Raw genomic sequence first — 6,000 nt, 5'->3', positions numbered from 1 at the left:
CATAGGTATAAGTGAGGTGTTAAAGTCCCCCACCATTGTTGTGTTACTTTCAATTTCCTCTTTTATAGCTGTTAGCAGTTGCCTTATGTATTGAGGTACTCCTATGTTGGGTGCATATATATTTATAATTGTTATATTTTCTTCTTGGATTGATCCCTTGATTATTATTTAGTGTCCTTTTTTGTCTCTTATAACATTCTTTATTTTAAAGTCTATTTTATATGATATGAGTATTGCTACTCCAGCTATCTTTTCATTTCCATTTGCATAGAATATCATTTTTCGTCCCCTCACTTTCAGTCTGTATGTGTCCCTAGGTCTGAAGTGGGTCTCTTGTAGACAGCATATATATGGGTCTTGTTTTTGCATCCATTCAGTGAGCGTGTGTCTTTTGGTTGCAGCATTTAATCCATTCATGTTTAAGGTAATTATCGATATGTATGTTCCTATTCCCATTTTCTTAATTGTTATGGTTTTGTTTTTGTAGGTCCTTTTCTTCTTCTGTTTCCCACTTAGAGAAGTTCCTTTAGCATTTGTTGTGGAGCTAGTTTGATGGTGCTGAATTCTCTTAGCTTTTGCTTGTCTGTAAAGCTTTTGATTTCTCCATCGAATCTGAATGAGATCCTTGCTGGCTAGAGTAATCTTGGTTGTACGTTCTTCCCTTTCATCACTTTAAATATATCGTGCCTCTCCCTTCTGGCTTGTAGAGTTTCTGCTGAGAAATCAGCTATTAACCTTATGGGAGTTCCCTTGTATGTTTTTTGTCATTTTTCCTTTGTTGCTTTCAATAATTTTTCTTTGTCTTTAATTTTTGTTAATTTGATTACTGTGCGTCTCAGCATGTTTCTGCTTGGGTTTATCCTGCCTGGGACTCTCTGTGCTTCCTGGACTTGTGTGGGTGTTTCATTTTCCATGTTAGGGAAGTTTTTGACTATAACATCTTTATATATTTTCTCAGGTCCTTTCTCTCTCTTCTCCTTCTGGGACCCCTATTATGCGAATGTTTTTGCATTTAATATTGTCCCAGAGGTCTCTTAGTCTGTTTTTATTTCTTTTCATTCTTTTTTCTTTGTTCTGTTCTGCAGCAGTGAATTCCACCGTCCTGTATTCCAAGTCACTTATTCGTTCTTCTGCCTCAGTTATTCTGCTATTGATTACTTCTAGTGTATTTTTCTTTTCAGTTATTGTATTCATCTCTGTTTGTTTGTTCTTTAATTCTTCTAGGTGTTTGTTCTTTAATCCTCTAGATCTTTGTTAAACATTTCTTGCATCTTCTCAATCTTTGCATCCATTCTTTTTCTGAGGTCCTGGATCATCTTCACTCTCATTATTCTGAAATCTTTTTCTGGAAGGTTGTCTATCTCCACCTCATTTAGTTGTTTTTCTGGGATTTTATCTTGTTCCTTCATCTGGTACATAGTCCTCTGCCTTTTCATTTTGTCTATTTTTCTGTGCATGTGGTTGTCATTCCCTTCACCTCTGCACAGTGGCATCTTTCTCTCTGCAGACCTCTGGCAGCACTCAAGCACATATCTCTTACATTTCAGAAAAAACACCCAAAACTTCATGTTTAGGTTTCCTCAAAGTTTAAACGAGCACCTAACAGTTCATTTATGTATACCAGTTTCTTAAACAGCACAAAATACTTGTTTCCTCCTTAGGAAAACTACTGAAGAGCCAACTAGACTATGAAATACAAAGTTATTTGTTTTTAATATGATTATATGTTCCTGAGCAAATGCGAACTGTTGTATTTTTGTGTGCACAATGTAATTTAAGGCCAAAGAGTGCTATCTAGAAGCTAATTTTAAAGATAACTCTTTATGAAACCATTTTCCCCTAATCCACATAAATGAGAGAACTAATTTTAACAAAACAGTTTATATAATATTTACAAAAACATCTAAAGTTAATGTTGGAGAAGGGGGAAGCAGCCAAAAATTCAGTTGGATTGCTTTGAATTTTTGGTGTGTGAATTTACGACAAACAATGTAGTATGTCTTCTTTTCATCTATCCTTTATAGAAATACTTAGAAAATGTAATTTATTGTTAGAAATCTTACACTTGAAAGAAGCCTCAATTATCAGTGGCTCTATGAAACAAAGTTAAAAACAAACATGGAAAGAGTAAAGAAGATTTGTGTTTGTTCGAGTACCTTGCTGCTGATTCTGTCCTCATTAACTGTGAAAATTCTTTGATATTGTGTTGTCACCCTACATTTTGTTAAATTACTATTGCTTTTGAAAAACCTATAGTGTGTGGTTTAGGAATTAGTTAATAATGTCTACATTTTTTAAAGTTTTTTATTGAGTATTTATATATTATAAGAAATTGCAGTAGGGCCATTTTCGATTAGTCAGTATTTTCAGGCCTTGAAGTAAATCTTGACCAAATGATGTTATTAAAACACACACACACACACACACACACACACACATACACACTCTTTTCTTCAGGAAGATTTTTGTTCTAGATAGGGAGCCAAGACCTAAAATTCAAGAAAGGTTAAAAATTAAAAGAAGGCTGCTTATAATCAAGTGCCCAGTGAGTGACAATCAAGGGTATGGTGAGTGACACACCCAGGAAATCTCATGCTATTACACAGGTGGAAGAATCACTATAGGCTGATGAAATAGAAGACATTGGGACAAGTGAAAAAAGAGTAAGAGTCATGCCAGTAGTGGAGATTGTCTGGGCATACCTGTGGAAGTGAGGTGCTTCTCAAGGAGCTGAGGGAAACCCTGGGGCCCATTAGTCCAATTCTTACCTCTTACCCATGGAAGGCTGGAGCCCACTGAGGTAAATGACTTGCTCAAGGACACCCCATGAATAAGTGGCAAAGTTGGATCTAGAATTCGAGGTTCTGGGATATTAGCTTGGTTATGTACACTCCCAGGTCCCTGTTTGGTGGTTTAGTGAGGTTAAATGAAAGGGTGATTCAGGCCCTTGAACTCTGTGCTCTAACAGGCTTTCTTATTTAACACTTGCAGCTACTCTAGGTAGGCTTGCTTACTGTCAGTTTTTAGATGGTAGTTTCTGAAATAGAACGTAACTTGCCCAAGGTCACACAGCTAGTGAGAGTGGACTTGGAACCCAAGTCAGGCTGTTCGCAAAACCCAGTTTCTCTCTGCTGTGTCAATCTGGAGTCAAGGGTTTCCAGTGAGAGTAAGGAGACAGAAAGTTTTTAGACTCTGTGTTCTATTTTTCCATAGCTGAATGTTGTACAATATAAAGAAAAGATTTACAGATGTATTCCAATATTTTACATATTACCCTTGGAGAGAGAGATACATTGTACAGTAAGTGGAAGAACGTTGTTGGAGGTCTAAAAAGCCAGATGAGTGGTCTGAAAATCATAGCATTACTACTCTACTTTTTCATATTACTGTAGACTTTACCCATCATAGTAAAATCAGGAACAGATTCAACATCTCCTGTAGTTACAATAACTCTTTGTTGTCTGCCTTCTAAAATGACTCCTACATCACAAACCTTCAATTCCATAAACTCAATCTAACCCAAGTAAGCAGGATTATTCTGACAACTGAGACAATAATTGTCTTTTCTTGGTCCCCCAGCCTCCGCAATTATTTCAGCTCCACACAGAGTCACAGCCTCATTTTTCTTTGCCATATGTGCCCTGGGAAGATTTCTGCCTAGAGAATCATCATGCTTAATAAGTACTACTGTTCTCTTCAGTTGATTAAAGCCCAGGATACCAGTGTGCTAGCAGGCTGATAACTGTGTTGGGCTGATATCAAAGCTCTTCTCATGAGGCTCTTTTACCATGAGAAGAGAGGCTCTTTCCAACATTATCTTGAAAGATGAAGGTTACCTGCATCAAAAACCAAATTGATCACTAGAATTTGGTAGTCACAACCTATTCAATAGAAATATAAATTATTTTTTTATTAGCTTTAATCCCAGTGAAGGAATTTGGACCCCTAATCTAAAGAAGTAGAATAAAGTGGCCCAGCTCCATCAGACATTGTAAAGATCTCACTTGCTGAAAGAAAAGTAGAAAATAAGCAAGTTAACAGTAGTGGCAACTTTGAGGTCCTTGCACATGAAGTCAGTCATCCTTAAAGAAGCTGCCTTTGACCTTACATGTCACTTCAGCCCACACAGGCCTCAGCGAATTCAGAGTCGGTCTCCATGTCCTGATGTAACCAGGTCTTTGATTTACATGTGTCTCTAAATATAGGTATCAAATTTTGGTGATGATAACAATTATTTTGTACATACTCTGAGCCGGGTACTTAGCCCTTAAATGCACCTCATTTGAATACTCATAGTAGACTTATAAGGTGGCTATCATTATTCTCATTCTATAAACAAGGAAAAAAACAGAGAAATTGAATTACTTTTGCAAGGCCACGTACCCTACACATCAGAGCTGACTCAGACCTGGCTGAGTCCAGTGCATGAGTATTGTAATGTAGACTGCGCTATGCTGCTTTTTGTAGGTGATGCCGTGGACCACTAATTTCATTCTTTCTCTCCCCACTTGAGGCCTCAGCCAGCAAGAGCACCAAATCAACTCAACATCTGAAACTATAAAGCCAGTCAGTCTTCCCCTGGTAAACATGGCCCATTACTGTATTCCCAACACTTAGCAGAGTACTTAGTACATTGTAGGAGATCAAAACATATTTGTTGAGTGAATGAATGGCTTACTCAGTTGATTATTCTTGGCTAATGCCCTCAGTGGCAGCCCCTTTATTTATCTCTTCTCTCCCATACTCTTTATTCATATTCTTCCAATCATATTATCTCAATATTGCTTTCATTCTCACATCCCCAAATGTTTATACTACCTAAGCTCTCAGAACTTCTATCCCATGGCTCAAAAAAAGAAAAAAATAAAAAATAAACATTTATTTTATAAACATTTTCCATCATTTTCACAGACTCATACCTCGCTTCCTCCTTGTTTTTAGTAAATCCTGGTTTTCCCTGCATTCCTCTTGAGTTGGGGCCATACATTCACATTTGCTCCCAGTACTATGGAATCATCAGTTATAATTTTTGCCTCCTGAGTAATTCTTGGATTTGACCTATTTTATTTAATCTCTAACTACTACATTTATTTAAACCCTTATCATTGCCTCACAGTCTCCTTAGCTACAGTTTTCTTTTGAAATCTAACCATCTGCTGGAAGATCTTTCCAAAATAAATCTAATATGTTTTGTCCTTGCTTAAAATCCTCACATGATTCCTAAACACATTCCTTCCAGTGACATATATTCTTTCACACTGTGCCCATCAGGTATAATTCTGCTCCAGCCATGCAGAATTATTCACATTTCCCTGAAAAGAACATGACATGTCCCTCTATGACTTTGTGTCTTTTATATATTATTTCCCATTCCTATATTTTCCAGATGCCTCTGTACATGCACCTTCTTTCCCTGGCTGACTCACAGTGCTGTACCCCTGATTCCCCAGGGTGAGTTAGTAGTCCTTCACTGGTGCTGCCATAATACCTAACTATACTTACTTCACAGCATTTGTCATACTTTTGCATTTTTCCTGTTTTGACAAAGACTAAATGTTCTCTTTGTCCCTTTGTACCCACTGTCCCACATACAGTAGGTATTTATTAACTATTAACTATATAAATATTTAAACTATGAAAGAAGTACCTTCCAACACCAGACAGTCTACGGTTCCATGAAAAATAACTACAAGTAGAACTCATCATCTCTTTTCCAAACTACTGCAACATTTTTCTATTTGGTCTCCTTATCTCCATTCTGACTTGCCTCCTTCAAATTCCACTTACACATGGCTGGGAGAGTAATCTAACATAGTGATCTTTAACTCTTACTTTCTATGTTCCCTATAGTGCATGGGTTTAAGTTCCATTTCCTAATAAAGCATCACTGTCTTCCATGGGATTGTCCTCTGCTTCTTGTCTCCCCATTCCTTGCCTTCCTTGATCTCTCCCAGGCTGGTTAGGAGGCCTTCATGGGGGATCCTACAATACTGTGTACAG

The sequence above is a fragment of the Physeter macrocephalus genome, chromosome 4 (assembly GCF_002837175.3).
Source record: "Physeter macrocephalus isolate SW-GA chromosome 4, ASM283717v5, whole genome shotgun sequence".
Taxonomy (NCBI): domain Eukaryota; kingdom Metazoa; phylum Chordata; class Mammalia; order Artiodactyla; family Physeteridae; genus Physeter; species Physeter macrocephalus.
This window is presented reverse-complemented; position numbering follows the sequence as displayed.